This window comes from Mustela nigripes, chromosome 14 (assembly GCF_022355385.1).
Source record: "Mustela nigripes isolate SB6536 chromosome 14, MUSNIG.SB6536, whole genome shotgun sequence".
Classification (NCBI taxonomy): Eukaryota; Metazoa; Chordata; class Mammalia; order Carnivora; family Mustelidae; genus Mustela; species Mustela nigripes.
The window spans coordinates 104,422,893-104,442,457 of record NC_081570.1 but is presented as its reverse complement, the minus strand read 5'-3'; positions in this window follow the sequence as shown (position 1 = coordinate 104,442,457).

Sequence of the window (19,565 nt, the reverse complement as noted above, 5' to 3'; positions counted from 1 at the left end):
CTCTTTGCCTACTTGTGATCTCTCTCTCTCTGTCAAATATTTTACATTTTTGCCAATTTTGAATGAAAAATTAGATTTCACTGTTGATTTATTTTGCATTTCCATGACTAGTGAGGGTGAGGCTCTCTTCTTACATTTATTCGTCATTAGTATTTCCTCTTCTATGAATTGCCTGTTCATATCCTTTGCTTTTTTATTCCCAAATCAACTTTTTAAAAAATCAGCTTTTCTCTATATTAGAGATATTACCCTGACTTTTTTTTTAAACAAATATTTTCTCCCAATTCATTGTCTCTTGAAAAAATGTTTTTTTCCATCAGGAAAATTCACATTTGCATGTAGTTAAATACAGTGCACCTATCTGTCTTTTCTTTTAAGTGATCTATAGTTCTTTGTATTGTTTAAGAAAGTTTCCCTCAGGGGCGCCTGGGTGGCTCTGTGGGTTAAGCCTCTGCCTTCGCCTCAGGTCATGATCCCAAGGTCCTAGATCAAGCCCCACATTGGGAGGCAGGGAGCCTGCTTCCCCCTCTCTCTCTGCCTGCCTCTCTGCCTACTTGTGATCTCTATCTGTCAAACAAATAAATACAATCTTAAAAAAAAAACAAAAAACTTTCCCTCAGGTTGAAGTTATACTTTTTCCCAATATTTTATTGTTTTGTCTTTTATGTTTATATGTTCTTTTTTAATGTTTATATCTTCTAATCCTGGCTAAGAAAAAATGCTCTCATCTCAAAAAACCCAAACTGAACCCAAAGCAAAAGCAAGATAAAACCAGGGTTTTCATCAGTTGGAAATCCTTGAAGAAATTTTGAATCATTCATACAGTAGAAAATCATATATTATTAAAAAGAATGAGTTCTGGGACGCCTGGGTGGCTCAGTTGGTTGGACAACTGCCTTCAGCTCAGGTCATGATCCTAGGGTCCAGAGATCGAGTCCTGCATCGGGCTCCCAGCTCCATGGGGAGTCTGCTTCTCTAGCTGACCTTCTCTTCACTCATGCTCTCTCTCAAATAAATAAATAAAATCTTAAAAAAAAAAAAGAATGAGTTCTTTAAATATGAGCTTGAGGAGGGATCAATAATCCACCATTATATCAAAAAAGGCAAATTGAAAAAAAAAAGGCAAATTGCAGGGCTATGCATATAAAATAAATATTCTTATTTTAAAAAATCCCCTCTCTTTATATAGGTGTTTTTAAAATATATTCAAACACTTTAATCGTTTATAAATTTTTGGATAGATAATTTTATTCACAGGGTTCAAAGGGGTAAAGCTGTGTAGTTAAAAGTTTCCTTCCTACTCCCACCGCCAGTGATCTATTGCCTCTTCCCAGAGTTAACCAATGCTGCCCTATTGGGGATACTTCTAGAGCTATTCTATGCATATTTAAGAGGTTCCATTTCTTTCCCTTTGTAAAAATAAATAAATAAATAAATAACAATGAATGATAGCATACTGTATATTCTGTTCTATATTTTGCTTTTTTCACTTACCAGTGTGTCCTGCGGAGACATTCCTTATCAGTACATAAACAGCTTTCCCTCCTTAAAAATTGTTGCACAGGGACGCCTGGGTGTCTCAGTCGGTTAAGCCGCTGCCTTTGGCTCGGGTCATGATCCCAACGTCCTGGGATCAAGTCCCGAATCGGGCTCCTTGCTCATTGGGGAGCCTGCTTCTCTCTCTGCCTCTGCCTGCCACTCTGCCTGCTTGTGTTCTCTCTCTCTCTCTCTCTCTCTGACAAATAAATAAATAAATAAATAAATAAAATCTTTTAAAAAAAGTTGTTGCACAGTGTTCATAATTATGTGAATTTATTCTCATAGATTCCTACCAGTGAAGATTTTGATTATTTCTTATCTTTTTATAGAGGTATAATTGACATACATGATATGACTTACAAGTAATGATTTGACAATAGTTATGCACTGTGAAACGATCACCACAGGAATTCTAGTCACCATTGATCACCATAAAAATTTACCAAAAAATGTTTTTCTTTTGATGAGAACTTTCAAGATTCACTTTGCTGGCCACCTTCAAATGTGCACTACAATACCATTCACTGTAGTCCCCATGCTGCGCACCATATCCCCATGACCTGTTCATTTCACAGCTGGAGGTCTGTACCTCCAGACCCTGTTCACCCATTTCACCCACCCCTTAGTCTCCTCTTCTCTGACAGCCACGATTCTGTTCTTTGTATCCAAAAGTTAAGTGGAAAATATTAAAAGAGGTGAACTTTAAGTGGGGAAGGGCAGTTCCTGTCAGTTGGGAGGCACATAAATGTAAGGAGGCTTTTTTTCCTCATATAACACTCTTCCACTTAATGTAGTACTACTACTTCTTATTTTTTTTATTTAAAAAAAAAGATTTTATTTATTTATTTGACAGAGATCACAAGTAGTAAGTAGAAAGGCAGACAGAAAGAGAGGAGGAAGCAGACTCCCCATGGAGGACAGAGCCCGATATGGGGCTCCATCCCAGGACCCTGGGCTCATGACCTGAGCCAAAGGCAGAGGCTTTAACCCACTGAGCCACCCAGGTGCCCCTACTACCACTTTTTAAAAAAGTAGTTTTATTTACTTTTGCGTGCGTGAGATAGAGAGAGAAATGGAATGAGCAGGGGAGACAGGCAGTGAGAGAAGCAGGCTCCCTGATGAGCAGGGAGCCCAAAGTGAGTGGGACTCGGTCCCAGAACCCTGGGATCATGACCTGAGCCAAAGGCAGATGCTTAACCAACTGAGTCATTCAGGTGCCTCTTAGTTTGTTATAATCCTAATGAAAACTCCCAGTCGTCTGGCCCCCAGGGCTACTGCCCTAGCCTTGACCTTGTGTTCCTTCTCCTGTGTGTTGTCTTACTTTCATGCTCTTCCATGTCTCCACCAGATTGTCCTGCTGACTCTTGAAACAAAACATTGAATGACATGCTTTGTGTCTAGCCACAAAGTATTATCTGATTTGAAAAGGAAGATAAAGAAATGAAATTTCGTCATTTGCAAGGACAAGGAAGGAACTGGAGGGTATTATGCTAAGCCAAAGTAGTCTGTCAGAGAAAGACAACTATCATATGATCTCATTCATATGTGGAATTCAAGAAACAAAACAGAGGAACATAGGGGAAGGGAAGGAAAAATAAAACAAGATGAAATCAGAAAGGGAGACAAACCATCAGAGACTCTTAATCATAGGAAACAAACAGAGGTGCTGGAGGGAAGGTGAGTGGGGGGATGGGGAAACTGGGTGCTGGGCATTAAGGAGGGCACGTGATGTAATGAGCACTGGGTGTTATATAAGACTGATGAAACACTGAACACCACCTCTGAAACTGATTATACATTATATGTTAATTAATTGAATTTAAATTAAAAAACTTGAAAAAGGAAGATGAAGAAGAATTACAGTTATTCATTTAGCCTAGGTTTGTGGTTTAAAGCATAGACTCTGGAACCAGACGGCTTGTGTCCCAACACTTACTGATGCCAGATCTAAGGAAACACTTATACTTAGGCTCCTGGGATAGGAACCATCTTCAGCCCTTAATAAATGAATATATTTGACAAACACCTGAACAACTATGATGTGTTAGGCACCACAGAGCCCAGAGAGACAACTAAAACAGAGGCTGATTCTCTCAGTGGTTCTATGCAGCCTCTAGTCAGAAGGACCCATCTGTACTCTGGCTTTGGCAAGTTTCTTACCTCTCTGAAAAGCAACTTACTGAGCTGTAAAATGATGATCACATTCTCTTTCCAGGGTTGTTCTGTGGGTTAAAGGAGGCAATCCATGTAAACTACTTACATGGTTTAATGCCAGGGTAGTGGCTGGCATAAAGACTCAGTAAATGTTAGCCATGATTATTTTTATGCTTCCTCATATTTGCAGCAATTTATAGTGTCCCAAACACCTCCACATCCACATCCACAATTGTGTTTCGTTCTTATAAAGCACGGCTTTTCTAGTTATTTAAAAATGTGTCACTTTTACCAAGCGTATGGAAGCTTAGAAAGGCATTGTGAGGAGCTTAAAAATCACAGCTTCTAAGTGAAGGAGCTAGGATTCTAACTCCCAAGTTATGCGGGTCTTTCATGTCCTTTGTCCCTCTCATTTATCTAGCCACTCAGGAACGACTGCAATCCAAGGAAGGCTGTGATAACAATAACAAGGTCATAAAGTATATCAAGGAATAGGAAAGGAGAAATTCTGCATGAGAGGTCTGGAAAGGCTGCAAGACCGGAATGCAGTTGGGCCTTGACAGATGTTTGCTGACTGGGGATCTGGTGGTGAGGTAAGGCAGGGAACGATCTGGAAAGATTGGGCTTCCAGTCCCGGCTGTGCATTAGCTAGCTGCGAGATGTTGAGAAGGTCACGTCCCCTCTCTAGGCGTGTTTCCTGAGGGACTGGTGCAGCGGGATGGGAGGGGCGTGGTAGGGACCGCTTCCAAGAAGAGAGCGGCAGAGTGGCGGGCGACTCCCAGGGGCTGATGCCGGAGTGGCCGCGCTTCGTGGTGCCTAGGGCCGAGCTGGAGCAGAGCGTGTAAGTTTATCATGGGCCGTTCAGGGGGCCTGGGCAGGTGGGGGCCATGGGGAAAAGATGCTCTTGGAGTAGGTGACCTTGGTGCCTGGAGGGGGAGCACCCCGGTGTGATGCAGGCAGGCCGGGTGGAGAAGGTACCGTTGCTTCTGCATTATGACCACTAGAGGGCGCTGCCCTCTAGTTGAAGCCGGAGGTGGCGCGGGGTAGGGTGTGCAGGCTAGCTGGGGAAAACCTGAGCTAGTGCTGGAGGTGTGGGCGGTGCAAGATCCGGTCTGGGGGGTCCTGAGGACACAACCTATACTAGACCCCTGCAAAGCGGGAAGAGGTGTTGGGGAGCGAAAGGTGGGGACTTTCTGGGTCCACAGGGTAGATGCAGGTCTCTTCTTCCTCATAAGACATGGAGAGCCCTGGAGTTGGCAACGATGAGGGTCCAGGTTAGGCTGGCATCGTCACCTTTCAGCCTTCCCCGCGGTCCCTGAACTATGCTGGGTGCCCAGGACCTCTGGACTCTGAGGATGTGCCTCTGGAGGTAAACACCCTCCTTCTCCCTGACCTTACAAAGCAGGAGGCACCTGGAGTCCCAGACTCAAATCCAAGCTTCATATGATCTGGGGCATGTTACCAGCCTTGCTCAGCCTTACACTCCTCTTGTCTTTAAAGCTCCCTCCTGTGAATGTTGCGATAATTAAATGACACGTGGGTCTGTGCCTGACATTTTCTGCGGAGTGTGGACCCACTGCTGGTGGGTAAAGACTGGAAGGAAGAGGCTCTTCTTTTTGCTACCAAAGTCCTGATCTAACCTCTCAGAGGAGCTGGAAGGTTAGCAAACAGCTTCACAAATATTCGTTTGCAGATTGCCATTTGCAGATCTCCCACCAAGCTGGAAAAGATGCCCCAGACCCAGAGATGGGATTTTATCAACCACCACACACCCAACTTTCTTAAAATAGAAACAGATTAGTAAGTAAACTGAAGTCAGTCTCAGAAGGCCCTTGGAGCACTTGTCTGCTTTCTCAGGCTTGAGGCCCTGACCTGCCATGACACACAGAGTTGGGCTTCTCAACCATAACATAAATGCACCACAGACACCTTTGGTTGTCTGGTGAAGCCTGTGGGTCCCCTTCTCAGAATAATTTACAAATTAATAAAACAAAATATAAAGGATAACAAAGGAAACAAATTATATCAAAATAGTCATCTAAACATTGGAACATGTGATAGTGTAGTGTGTTTCCTAAGATCTAGCATCAGTAAATCATCATAATCTCATAGTAGTGATGAATCTATGTGACATTTTGAGAAATATGTAACAACTGTAATGAGATTTGGAAATGTTTCTGATTTCTATTGATGGCAAATTTTATTGTGGTTGGTTTCCTACATTCATAATTGAAACAAATGCTAACTTTCAGCTAGAAACTTGTGGAAATAAAGATATAATGTTTCTCTCGGGTTTATGAATCTCATGAATGGACCCTCAGTTAAGAACTCCTACAGAACAGGCTCCTTGTTTTGTAATTAGGGAAACTGAGGAAACCAGCTTTCCTGATTTCTAGATGAAAAGTCTTCCACTAAAGTGCATAACTCTGGAACTTAGAGGAAAGCCCTTTCTTTCTCTCTCTCTCTTTTTCTTTTTCTTTTTTTTTTTATATGGGCCTTAATTCATGACCCTGAGATCAAGACTTGAGCTGAGGTCAAGAGTCGGTTGCTTAACAGACTGAGCCACAACAGGTGCCCCAAGGAAAACTACTTGTTCTTCTTTCTCTCTCTTTTTTTTTTTTTTTTGGATTTACCCATTCATTTTACAGAGAGAGAGAGGGGAGGGAAGGGGAGGGGAGGGAGGAGGGAGAGAATCTTAAGCAGACTCTGCAATGAGCATGGAGCCTACGTGGGTCGATCCCACGACCCCAAGATCACAACCTGAGCTGAAACCAAGAGTCAGACAGTCAATTGACTGCACCACCTGGCATCCCATGGAAAACTATTTCCAAATCATTATTTTCACTCTGGAATTCACAAGTTTATTCTGCCAAAACATGCCAGTTGGCCTGAAGCCTCTCTTGTTGGTATTCCCCCTCCCAGAGCATACATCTGGGATATAAACTTCCCTTGGGGTGCTTCACAGGACCAGTCTGAAGCTCCATGGAGCCCAGTGGCTTGTCCTAGGCCAGGTTTTGAGGGATCCGGAGGACAGTGGATCCAAGTCTTGAGAACTTTCCTCTAGTGACCATGTCCTTTTTATTGATAAAAATGACCCTTTGTCATTCATCCCCCATGAACATTGACCAAAAAAAAAGTGGCCTGTAGGATTTAGAACAGCATAAGAGATTTGTGCTTGGTCAGGTTTGTTACTTCGGGAGCTTACCTGGATTTCCCTCCCATGAACATGCAGTACAGTTCTTTCACGTTTGAGGCAAGTGTTAGAATGGGGCCCGGATCCCTGGAAGCTGACTTGGGAAGAGCAAGCATGGTGCCCCAGCTGGCACAGTAACACTTCTCTTTCTAGCGTCCTAAGGGTAAAGAGCATTGCAAAAATTAGGGGTTCTCAAGGACCTCACTGGAAGCCTGTCCTTACCTGAGCAGTTCAGTCAATGGTCCCATTCCCACTCCCAGACCCCAGTTCCCCAGTGGGCCTCATTACCTTGGGACAGAAGTTCTTCTTTCTTGCTCTCAGCCTGGGTGCTCTGGTGAAAGCACTTTGAATGAGCTCTCAGCCCCTGTCTTGTTCTTTGGTCATCTCCCACTTCCGTCATTGCTCACACCTTCATGACTTGTATATATGGTCTTTGAAAACCACAGCATGGGTTTTTGTAGCAATCAGGGGTCTTCCTGCCTCTCTCTCCTCCACCCCCACTGTGAACTTTTTCTTTTCCACCTCATCCTCTGCTGCTTTTCCTCTTCCTTTTTGTGTTAGAGACAGACTATCTGCTGAGGGGGCTGAGAAAAAGCACTCTTTGAAATTGTTTCCTTCACCGTGGGGGACAAAGATTTTTCACTGATAATTCATAATGAAGGTAAGACTGATGATAGAATGACTGAGCATGTGCTCTCAAGTATAAAGAAGGGTATCAAGTCCTTTCTTGAGAGAAGGCTTTGCGTAAGGACAGGACAGAGGAGAAAGCAGCTCCAGGCTGAAGGGGGAAGCGGGTGGCACAGTGAGGGAACCCGAGGGCGGCGTGGAGGATGGAGAGGGGGACAGCCCAAACGGTCCTGCATGGGGGGGGGAATGAGTGGGTGAATGGCTGACCTTGTTTCCCCATCTATGACCCCTTCAACCCATTTCCATTCTGTTCTGATCTGTTCCTCCTTGGTCACTGGCGTCCAAGTGAGGTCACTGGGAGATTGCCGGGATTATCCCCGAATTCTAGTGTCACGCACCTTGATGGAAAGAGCATCGGTCTGAGAGTGAGAAGTTTGGGGTTCTAACTTCTGCAAGGCTGGGCCAGGCTCCATGCCAGAGAGGACCCAGCACAATGAGAAGCCCCATGGTTCTGAAACAAATAACCAACGTGATTGTTGACAAATGCCAAGCTACCCAGGAGCCCAAGGACTGTCAGAAGAAGAGGGGTCAGGGAAGTTTTTCACGACAAATCTAGAGTCACTCACCCATGTGTGGACAGGGATTTCCTGGTTTGTAGTACTCTGTGGTCCTTAGACCTGAAAAGTGCTCTGGGGTTTGTGGTCCTTTCAGGGGACCCACCAAAGCCATTGTCATGTTATCAGGTGAGACAGGCATCAGCTCCATCTCCTTATTCTGTTAAACTGCTCAGCTTTCACAACAGAATGTGTGGATTCCTGGGGGATGGAAACCAGCTGGGTGGTGGGAGGTTGCTGGGATTGCTGTGGGGTGGGGGAGGGGAGTCTCTCCTCTCATCTGCAGGTCTCTCACCATCATCCTGGGCCCAGGACCGGTCCACGACAGCCATAGGACACTGGGCCCCACAGACATGAACTGCTGAATGGGGTCTAGTATTTTCTATCCCAGCCCCTACAAAAGTGGCCAAATTTATGACTTCTCTGTTCCTTGAAATGGAGAATTGCTGGTGCTCCTCTCTGTGGGACACCCAGAAGTTTGGCCATGACACCCTTCAGTCTTTGTCATCAGCTGGAGGCTATGCAACAATGAAAAAAAGTCAAAGATAACAAAACTGTGGAGTTGCAACTTTGGGGCCCCTTGAGCACCAGCAGACACACGTGTGCTCACAGTGGTTGTTACAAAACCCTCAAAATTCTGCAAAGACCTCAGGCTTGAAAGCGAATGGCAGAGGACTTCCTTCCAATCAGGGTGCATCTGCCCGTCGTGCAACACCTGCGTACATGATTTCCTCAAGATGCTGCTTCTGCTCCCTCCTCACTGAATGTCATTGTGTTTTGGGCCCTGCGGGGTTGATGTGACGGAGCACCAGCTGGCCTGTTCTCAAAGAGAGCACGCTTGGTGGTGAGGGACAAGATGCTGGCCGAGGCAGAATGTGCCCGGTGCTGTAAGCACCACACAAGTGAGAGGAAGCCCAGAGGAAGAGAAGGAATGAGAGAGGAACTGGAGACTGTCCCCGTGACGGACAGTGTGGGGCACTTACTTCAGTGGACAAAGTGACGTTTGAATTAAACTCTGAAAGGAGGTGGAATTTCAAAAGGCAGTGGTAAGCATTTTTCAGGTGTACGAACAATATAAACAAACATGGTATAGGGGTAACTTGACAGGCTTATTGGAAACCAATGAAGCCACTGAAGTGACCGGAGTGTCGGCTGTGTCCCCTTGGGGGGCTTGGGGCAGCCTCCGGCCCACAGCCTCCCAAATATTTATCCTGTCAGTCTTAGGATGTCTGAGGTATCTGAGGCCAGTTGTACAAGCTACCAACTGATACGTTGTGTTCTGGGTATTACTAGGAAGTGCTCAACATTAAAAGAAGATCTTGTTGGATGTTAAATAATCTCTTGCTTCTGGAGAATGGTGAGGTCTAGTCCAGTCGCTGGCAGGGTGCAGAAAATTCTAGGCCAGTGATTCTCAGACTTGAGTGTGTATTAAAGCCACTAGACAAAGGTTAAAATGCAGATGGTTGGGCCCTGCCATGGAGTGTCTGATTCCATAGGTTTGCAGTGGGGTCCAACCATGTGTTTGTGTCCCTCACAAGCTTCTTGGTGTGGCATTCGCCGAGTTGCTCCTTGCGAACTGTTGTGTGTGATACCTCTTGCAGACTCTGCTTTCATCTCTCTGGTGGTGTGTGGCTCATTACCATCCAGACTACCCGTCCAGCGTTCTCTCTGAGCACCTCCAGTTTACAAATTCTTTGTCGTATTGCCTTCAGATCTGCCTCCTGTTAACTTCCAACCATGGCTCCCTGTTCTGCTGAGGGCCACACACAGAACATGTTCTGGATGGTGGTTCAGCCCCAGGCACAGGAGTCAGACTGCGAGGTTCATCTTCTGACTCCATTTAGGAGATGGCCTTGGGCAAGTCACTCAACTTTTCTTAATTTCCTCCTCCGTGGATTGGGCCTGATAATAGCACTTTTGTCATGGGATCAATAGCTAGTTTCAATGAGAAAATGTATGGAAAACAGTTAGTGTGGTACTTGGCACATAGTAAGTACTCAGTTAATGTTAGTTATTGTCATTACCTAGTTTCCCTTCCTACACAGAAGTCCATCAAACCTCTGAAGAAAGGTCATCATACTAGTTAACACTTCTCCTTTCAGGGCTAAGTGTCCCCGGCTCCTTCAACTACTCCTTATGGTCCAGTGTCAGTGTGTCCTTCAGCCTCGTCATTCTCTCTGAACATAGTCTAGTTTGTCCCGTTCCCTTGTCAAGTACATGGAGCCTCAGACCTGCCCCCTGCCTAGCATAGTCACAGTCTTGTCTAGTCAGTGTAGTCAAAGATCGTTTTAACTTTGGTGATGAATTCTCACTTTTCACTTGACCACATTGGACTTTTAGGCAACGAAGATGCTAGCGGCTGACATCTGCAGGCAGAGGGAAAATTCTGTCATTATGTCACATTCCCCCTGAGGCTTGCCTGGTTGCAGCCATGCAAGGCTCTTATTGTGTGGGTTTGTGGGGGTGTTGGTTGGGGAGAGTACCTCTGATCCTTGATCGGACTTGGGGCTTACACCTGTTTCATGACTGGTGTGATGGTTAGGAGCCCAAGTGACAGTGAGGAAGGATGTCAGAAGCTGAAGGATCTATATCCCTCTCTGCCGTGGCCTCAGCCCGTCCTGGCTCCAGGGACTTCGTGGGAAACCCAGCAGCTCCCCTGGAGAAGATGAACTGAGCCCTCTGCTGCAGCCAACAGTTCTCTGGAAGGAAACCAATCTCCAGGCCAGAGGACATTTAAAGCAAAGCTGTGTGGGCATTCCAGTCCTCATCCCCAGCCGCTGTCACCACTGGCTTCTTGCCCAGAGTCCTTGGTAAAATGTGAGGAGGGAGTCAGGGCTGTTTCACTATGGAGAGCGGGTTTGAGTATCAAGATGGCAGAACAAGCCTTGGGAAGGATGTCTCTCTCAGTTTCACTTCTCATTTCCAGTCTTTAGTGAATGGTTCCCCAGGAATATTGACCCGAAGTTCTGTCTTGTAAATAGAAGGCAGAGAAAAATCTCCTCATGTCACTGTGGTGCACTAGAGAGTCTATCTTGTCTGTCCCTGGTCCCAGAGGACACCAGCCAGGCCAGGCCTTGTGCTGACAGGGGACCAGGCCCACAGGACCACTGGCTCAGCTGTCCAAACCCTGCCACCGGCTCACCCACTGATCTGCACAGAGGCGCACTGAGCTTCTCCAGGACACACCAACCTCATGGTAGAACTAGCCACAGTCTCAGCTCTGTCTGTGCTCTGTCTATGCGCCCCCTCACTGCTACCCCAGAGCCACGCTGTGCTGTGTGAATAAATAGGAAGAAGTCTTCTCTCCGCAACTCCGGGTACACTGAAGTCATATAACACACAACACTGTGGCTACAGATGCCCCATCCTCCTCTGTCTCCCACCTCCTGGGAGCAGCCGCATGAAGCTGTTGCCAAGTTCCTCCCTGAGGCTCCTGCCAAGCTCTGCCTTTGGTCACAGGAGCTGAGGAAACCAGCCTCCCATGCTTTGTGACATCTGCACTTTCTCAGCCTTCCCGCAGCCCCCGGGAACCTCAGGCCTTCCTGATGCCCGATTCTTTGAATCAGGGATTCACATTTTGTCCTCCAGGATATTTTCAGGCTGATCTAGGGGAAAGGTAAAAGATGGTGTTTAGGGACGCCTGGGTGGCTCAGTTGGTTGGACGACTGCCTTTGGCTCAGGTCATGATCCTGGAGTCCCGGGATCGAGTCCCGCATCAGGCTCCCAGCTCCATGGGGAGTCTGCTTCTCTCTCTGACCTTCTCCTCATTCATGCTCTCTCTCACTGTCTCTCTCTCAAGTAAATAAATAAAATCTTTAAAAAAAAAAAAAAAAAAGATGGTCTTTAGCAAAGAGTACCCTGCCAACAGAGGACTCGCAGGCAGTCTTCTGGCTGGCTGGGCACAGAGGCTGTGCTCCACCTAACGGCAGATCAGATGGGACTCTCCTGGTCCAGACTTGGGCTTTGAGAAGAAAATGTACATTCTTCAGTGGATAACGAAGGCAAGCATCACTATTATCTTTTTTCTGGCAAGTTAGAATTCTTTTTTTTTTTATTTTAAATATTTTATTTATTTACTCAACAGACAGATCACAAGTAGGCAGAAAGGCAGGCAGAGAGAGAGGTGGAAGCAGGCTACCTGCTGAGCAGAGAGCCCGATGTGGGGCTCGATCCCAGGACACCGGGACCATGACCTGAGTTGAAGGCAGAGGCCTCAACCCACTGAGCCACCCAGGTGCCCTGCATGTTGGAATTCTAAACAGTGGGAAAAAACAAGGTCTACATAGATTAGTGCTCCAAACTGGAGTGTCAGGAGGCACTAGAACCATCCCAAAGGAGGCAAAACTTTGAGGTAGTGGTGTCTTTAATTTTCATTCATTCATTCATTCATTCATGCATTTTAAGTAGGCTTCAGACCCAGTGTGGAGCCTGACATGGGGCTTGAACTCTGAACCCTGAGATCAGGACCTGAGCTAAGAGTCAGATGCTTAACTCACTGAGCCCCTGAAGAAAGGGTGTCTTTTTTTTTTTTTTTTTAAAGATTTATTTATTTATCTGACAGAGAGAGGGAGATCACAAGTAAGCAGGCAGAGAGAGAGGAGGAAGCAGGCTCCCTGCTGAGCAGAGAACCCAAAGCCAGGCTAGATCCCAAGACTCTGAGATCATGACCTGAGCTGAAGGCAGAAGCTTAACCCAGTGAGCCACCCAAGTGACCCAAAAGGGTATCTTTTAAATCATGCTATAGACTTGGGACAACTAGGCTGCTCCTGGTCTTGATTCTCTCTCACTGGCCCTTCCGCCTTGGATAGTCTCTCCGTGAAGGGTAGAGGCTATAACCTCGAGAGGCCTGGTACTTTCCTTGCTGTTCTCCTGTTCCCGAACTTGTCCCTCTGGGGCCCTTGAGAAGGGGTCCAAATTTCCCAAGGACCACTGATCTTCTGTTTCTGTGTTTCTCAGAAAGACGCAGGTGGAGACCCAAATCCAGACTCTGAGAGGACTCAGACTTGGTCCAGGCAGGAACCCAAGACTGTTCATGTTCTGCACCTCAGTTTTCCTTTTAGTGGAAAAGTATTGTGTATTCTGCCCCCTCAGCTGGGAAAAAGAATGAGGGAGGGAATGACTGCTAAAGTATCATTTGCAGCCAGCTTGCAAGTGTTAATAATTCACAGCTCTCTAGGGGTCCTCGGGCCTCCCCTGACCTGCCACCTTGTTGCGGAGAAAAACGAGAAAGTTCAGATCAGCAATCATGTGGGGCTCCAATGTGCGATGTGGCGGGGGACAGTGGCCTTGCACCGCTGTAAAACATTTATCTCAGGTCTGCATCTGGACCCTGGCCTAATAAATTCCTCAGCAAGTATGCAGACTACACAGATCGTCTCTTCAGGTGGTGGATGAGGCCAAAGTAACATGGGGAGTCCAAGCGGGGGGAGGACTGTCATAAATACTGACTCAGGACAGGGACAGAAACCCACTGGAGCTGAAAAAGCTAGACTCCAAGTTAATGAGCTACTACAAAGACAGGGTAAGACAGGGATAATCAGATCTGAAGTTGGAGTAAAAATTTGGGGGTATCAGGGATGAATCTTAGAAATTCTTTTTTTTTTTTTTTTAAGATTTTATTTATTTATTTGACAGAGAGAAATCACAAGTAGATGGAGAGTCAGGCAGAGAGAGAGAGAGAAGGAAGCAGGCTCCCCACTGAGCAGAGAGCCCGATGCAGGACTCGATCCCAGGACCCTGAGATCATGACCTGAGCCGAAGGCAGCGGCTTAACCCACTGAGCCACCCAGGTGCCCAGGGATGAATCTTAAAGGTGAGGATTGGAGGCTGTTATCTTGTACTGAGCCGGGCAGATTGGTGTAGTAGGAAAGGGCTTTGGCCTTGGGAATAAAAGTGCTAGGTTTTAGCCATGGGTCTGCTATGAACCTGAGGTGACCTTGGCTAAGTCACTTCACCTCTCTGGATCTTGGTTGCATAGCCAAAAAATTGAGACTGTACAACTCAACAAATAAAATCAAACAAGCAGATTAAAAAATGGACAAAAGACTTGAGCAGACATTTCTCTGAAGAAGATATACCAAAGATCAATAAGCACATGAGAAGATGCTCAGAAGCATTCATTTTCAGAGGAACATCACTCAAGTGAGATGTCACCTCACACCCATGAAGGTGACTATTATTGGGACACCTGGGTGGCTCAGTCAGTTAAGCATCTGCTTTTGGCTCTGGCCATGGTCTCAGGGTCCCGAGATCGAGTCCTGCATCGAGTTCCTTAGTCAGCTGAGAGCCTGCTTCTCCCTCTGCCTGCCACTCCCCTTGCTTGTGCTCTCTCTCTCTCCCTGACAAATAAATAAAGAAAATCTTTTTTTTAAAAATCAGGATGACTATTATTTAAAAAAACCCAGAAAATAGCAAGTATTGGTGAGGATGTAGAGAAATTGGGAACTTTGTGCTGTTGGTGGGAATGTACATTGGTGCGACCACTATGGACAAGGGTATGGTGGGTTCCGAAGGACTCTAAACAGAAAATCACCACATGATCTGAGAACTCCACTTCTGGGTAAGTACCCGCAAGAACTGAAAGTGGGGACTTGTGTTCATAGCACCATTGTTCACAATAGCCAAAATGTGGAACTAACAAATTCATCACCAGACGAACAGATAAGTGAAATGTGGTGTGTCCAAGCAATGGAATATTCTTCACCCGCAGAGAGGGAGGAAATTCTGACCCATGCTACAGTATGGATGAACCTTGAAGACATTTGCTAAGAAAAATAAGCCAGTCACAATAAACAGATACTATATGATTTTGCTCATGTGAGATATCTAGAGTAATGAAATTCATAAAGACAGAGAGTAGAATGGTGGTTGCCAGGGCCTGGGGACAGGTGAAAATGGGCAGCTGTTTACTGAGTATGGAGTTTTAGCTTAGGAAGAAATAAATGAGAACTGAAAGGAATACATCAGAACAATTTATTGGAAAAGACCAAATTTTCCCTCTGTTCTTTGTCACAAATCAACTGTTTTTATTTGTTTGGGTCTGCTTGCGGGGGATGGTTTCCGAGTCTATTCCATTGGCCTATTTGTCCATCTGGTGCCCATGACATATTGTAGTAATTACCATCACTCTACTGTCTTGTTATCCAGGAGGGCTTCCTGAGTCTTATTTTTCAGAACTAGCTTGTCAACTTCCACCAAAAAACCCCAACCAAGCAAGTAAACAAATATGCCCCGCGGGAAGTTTGATGGGAAATACATTAATCTGTAGGTCAGTTTGGAGAGAACGAACATCTTTACAGTGTCGAAGTTTCCGTCCATGACTATGATATAATCTTCATTTACTTAAGTTTTCTTTAGTGGCTCTTAGTAATATTTTATAGTTTCCTATGAGTGTGGCAAAGTAGCAATCCTTTAACCTTTAAGGAGTTTGGGAGAGCTTAGGGAAGATGGTCCTAGATGCGTCACTCCAGCCTTGAAGAGCCTCATCTGTTTACCCTCGTGAACTAGACAACTGTTAATTTCTGTGTGACATGGTGGGGAAAGTGTTGGGAAGCACTGGGAGGTCTTTGTATTTTCTGTTTTCTGACCAGTTTTCTGTTTCTGATCAGTTGCACAGAATGCTGTGCCTTGGGCTGGCAGGCGTACCATCCATAATGCCCCCAAACATCCTGAACTCCTGACTTGCCCAGGGTGTACTCCTAGCCTGTTTGTTTATATGAGCTCGTCTGTACAATGTGTGCCCATAAATCAGGAGAGCATGACTTGCAGAAACAATAGTAGTAATGGTATTTTGTGCTGCACATTTACTAGGTTCCGGGAGATCAACAAATGTCTTTTCACTTAAGCCTTCTAAAAACCCTATGAGGTTGTTAATATTACTAATATTTATAGAAGAAGAAGCTGGAGCTTTGAGAAGCAAAGTAACTGATAAGTGGCAGAGCCATTTCTGGAAACATGGAAGACTGATAACCTGAAAATCTTCCCTCCTCATAGAAATGCTGGGTTAAAATATATCAAACAGTTTTTCAATAGATAGTTAAGCTTGCAAGAAAGGAAAGAAATTTCTAAGGTCCGGAAGTGAAGAGGAAGCTGAAAAAACAGCAAGCAAGCAGTTTGTTCTCATAGTGATGAGGGAGCAGGAGGCTGGCTGAGGACACAGCAAGAGCTGGCGCCTTGCACCCCCCCCTTCATCCGCTCCCCTCCATAGGTGTAGCATTCCTCAGGCTCCCCTGACTGCCATAAAATGATAAATAGTTAACTTGCAACTAAGCCTTCAATATTCTGATAGTATTCTTTGCCCCAATAGCCCTTTGTCCTCACCTACCCAACTCCTGCGTATATAACCAACCACCCCTCACAACCCGGGGCAGCCGCATCTCTGCCTGCCCACGGGCCCTGTCCCCGTGCTCTAATAAATCACCTTTTGCACCAATGACGTCTTAAGAATTCTTTCTTTAGTCGTCGGCTCCGAACCTCCTCACCCCACCGAACCTGACTTAGGTTCTGGGACTTCATCAATAGGGTCACTTTGGGATAGGAGATAAGACTGAGGAACTGGGACCCTAGATAGAGCTGAGACCCCAAAAATCCACCTTCTTAGTAAAAGGGCCAGACTAAAACCAAGCTGGCAAAATGAGATGCATATTTTCACTCCTTCACTCCTTTGCTCAATTTCATTTTTTGAAAAGCTTGCTATAATTTAGGCTCCTATTCCAGGCACTTGGGATGCAGTGACAAATATAATCTTGTCCCTGGGAATTTATATTGTGGTGGGGGAGGGACATAAAATAAATAATAAACACAATATAAACATATGATGAAGAGGGATCTATTTATGGAAAACACAGAATAGGGAAGAACTGATCAAGGATAGCAAGGAAACCATCTATCTTGGCCTGGACTCTGTCAAGAAAAAAGAATTTCCTCCTGTGAGTTCCCAAACACAGATTTGCCTTTAGAAAGGGCTTGAGTAGAGATGTTTGGGTGACTCAGTGGGTTAGGAGGCTACCTTCGGATAAGGTCATGATCCCAGGACCCTGGGATCGAATCCCACATTGAGCTTGTTGCTTGGCGGGGAACCTGCTTCTCCCTCTGGCTGTGCGCTTGTGAACACTCTCTCTCTTTCTCTGACAAATAAAATCTAAAAACAAACAAACAAACAAAAAGAAGGCCCTTGGGTTGGGGGGCCTGGATGGCTTAGTTGGTTAATCATCTGGCTCTAGATTTTGGCTCAAGTCACGATCTTAGGATAGTGAGATCGAGCCTTGTGTTGGGCTCTGTGCTGGGCATGGAGCTTGCTTAAGATCCGCTCTCTTCCTCTCCCTCTGCCCCTCCCTGACTCAAAAAAAAAAAAAAAAAAAAAGAGAAGGGGCTGGGGTTGTAACTGATGTGAATTGTTTGCATGATCTAGAAACACTAAGGCAAGTAACTAACACAAATTGGCCCTGTTGTCAGTGTCTTTCTTCATCATTCTAAGGGATGAGGGGTGGGCTGCCTCACAGAAACAAAGCAGACCCTCCACCCAGGCTGCCAAGAGCTCCTGCAGATAAAGCCCAAACTTGAGCTCACAATAAAAAAACACAAACCCATCCAAACTATTAATGGCAGAGTTAGGGTTCACTGCAACATCTTTTTGATGCCGGAGCCCATGCTCACGACCCTCAGCCATACGGCCTTCCACATACACACCAGGGCTTACAGCACACACCTTCCTGGCTCAGCTGTCTTAGATCCGTGGTGTTCAGCATCTAACAGATACACAGCCATCCACCTCTGCTTGAATACCACTATGGAGGAGAGCACATTCCTTCTTGGGTGGCTGGGGGCCTTTTTGTACAGGTGCCACAATGCCCAGACAAGCTTCTCAGTTCTTCTGCACCAAATGATCCCAGACAGAATAACTGACCACGTGAGTTTTCGCTTTTCTTATCTGTGAAATAGAGATATTGGCCTTAAGGATTGTGCCCTTTTAAACAGAATAGTGGATATAAAGGCTTACCAGGTACATAATAGATAATGCTGTTTGCTCTTCTCATTAATGTCTAGGTCTAAGCAATCAATAAGACCAATTCTGCTTTGTATTAATCAGATCAGATCCATTCATAGGCAGGAGAGCTTTTAAAACTCAAGCTCTAGGGGCCCCTGGGTGGCTCAGTCATTAAGCGCTGCCTTCAGCTCGGGTCATGATCCCAGAGTCCTGGGATCAAGCCCTGCATCAGTCTCTCTGCTCAGCGTGAAGCCTGCTTCTCCCTCTTCCACTCCCCTGTTTGTGTTCCCTCTCTCACTGTCTCTCTCTGTCAAATAAATAGATAAAAGACTTCTAAAAAAGTAAATAAAATTCAAGTTTTAGTGAGGTTAAACCACATTTCATTCAACATTCCACTGAGAAATTCTTTAGTCACTTAAAAAAGATGTTTGTTTCTATTTGATTTTGAACCAAAGCTTTCTCTGCATCTCTTTCTTTCTTTCTTTCTTTCTTTCTTTCTTTCTTTCTTTCTTTCTTTCTTTCTTTCGAGTTCTAGCAGCGAGGAGGGACAGAGGGAGAGGGAGAGAGAGAGAATTCAAGCAGACTCTGTGTGGAGCTCAACATGGGACTTGATCTCAAGACCCTGAGATCAGGACCTGAGCTGAAATCAAGAGCCTGACGCTAAACGGACTGAGCCCCTCAGGTGCCCTGCTTTCTCTGCATTTCGATGTCTTTTCTGTTTCCAGTCTCAAAGATTGTGACTATTTCCCCTTCTGCACTGGGATGGAGGGCCAGTCTGAGAAGTCTCCTGATGAGTATATACTCCACTGGGAGGGCTGTTTTCATTTGATTTCTGTCACCCAACTTTTTAAATTTTACAAGTGTCAAGAATAAATATTACTGATGTAGGCTTCTTAGCAATTAAGATATCTTTTATATACAGTGTGATTCACCCTTTTACATGTATAGATTGATGAAATTTGGTAATTTTAGACAATCGAATAGCCACCCCCACATTCAAGATAGAGAACAAGATCTACAACAATTCCCTCACCTTAAAGTTCCCCCTTTAGACCCTTGATTTTAAGAGGCAAATTGGGGACACTTGGGGAGAAGCCATGAAGTCATGGCCTCCGCAGATAGCCTTAGGGAATAAGGGGCATTCACTTTATCCCAGAGAAAAGGTTTATGGAGAGTATAACAACCTTCAAATATCTGAAGGGCTGCTATGTAGAATAGAGTAGACCTAGAGTAACTCTGGAGGGAAATATTAGGATTTATGGACAGAAGCGAGAGACCTTTTGACTCAATATTTAAAAAAAAATAAAAACCTCTAAAAACAATATAATTACAATTATTTACAGATGATGAAGGTTAAGTGAGACTCTGAGTCAGAAATAAATTACTCTAGGGGCACCTTGGTGGCTCAGTGGGTTAAAGCCTCTGCTTTCAGCTCAGGTCATGGTCCCAGAGT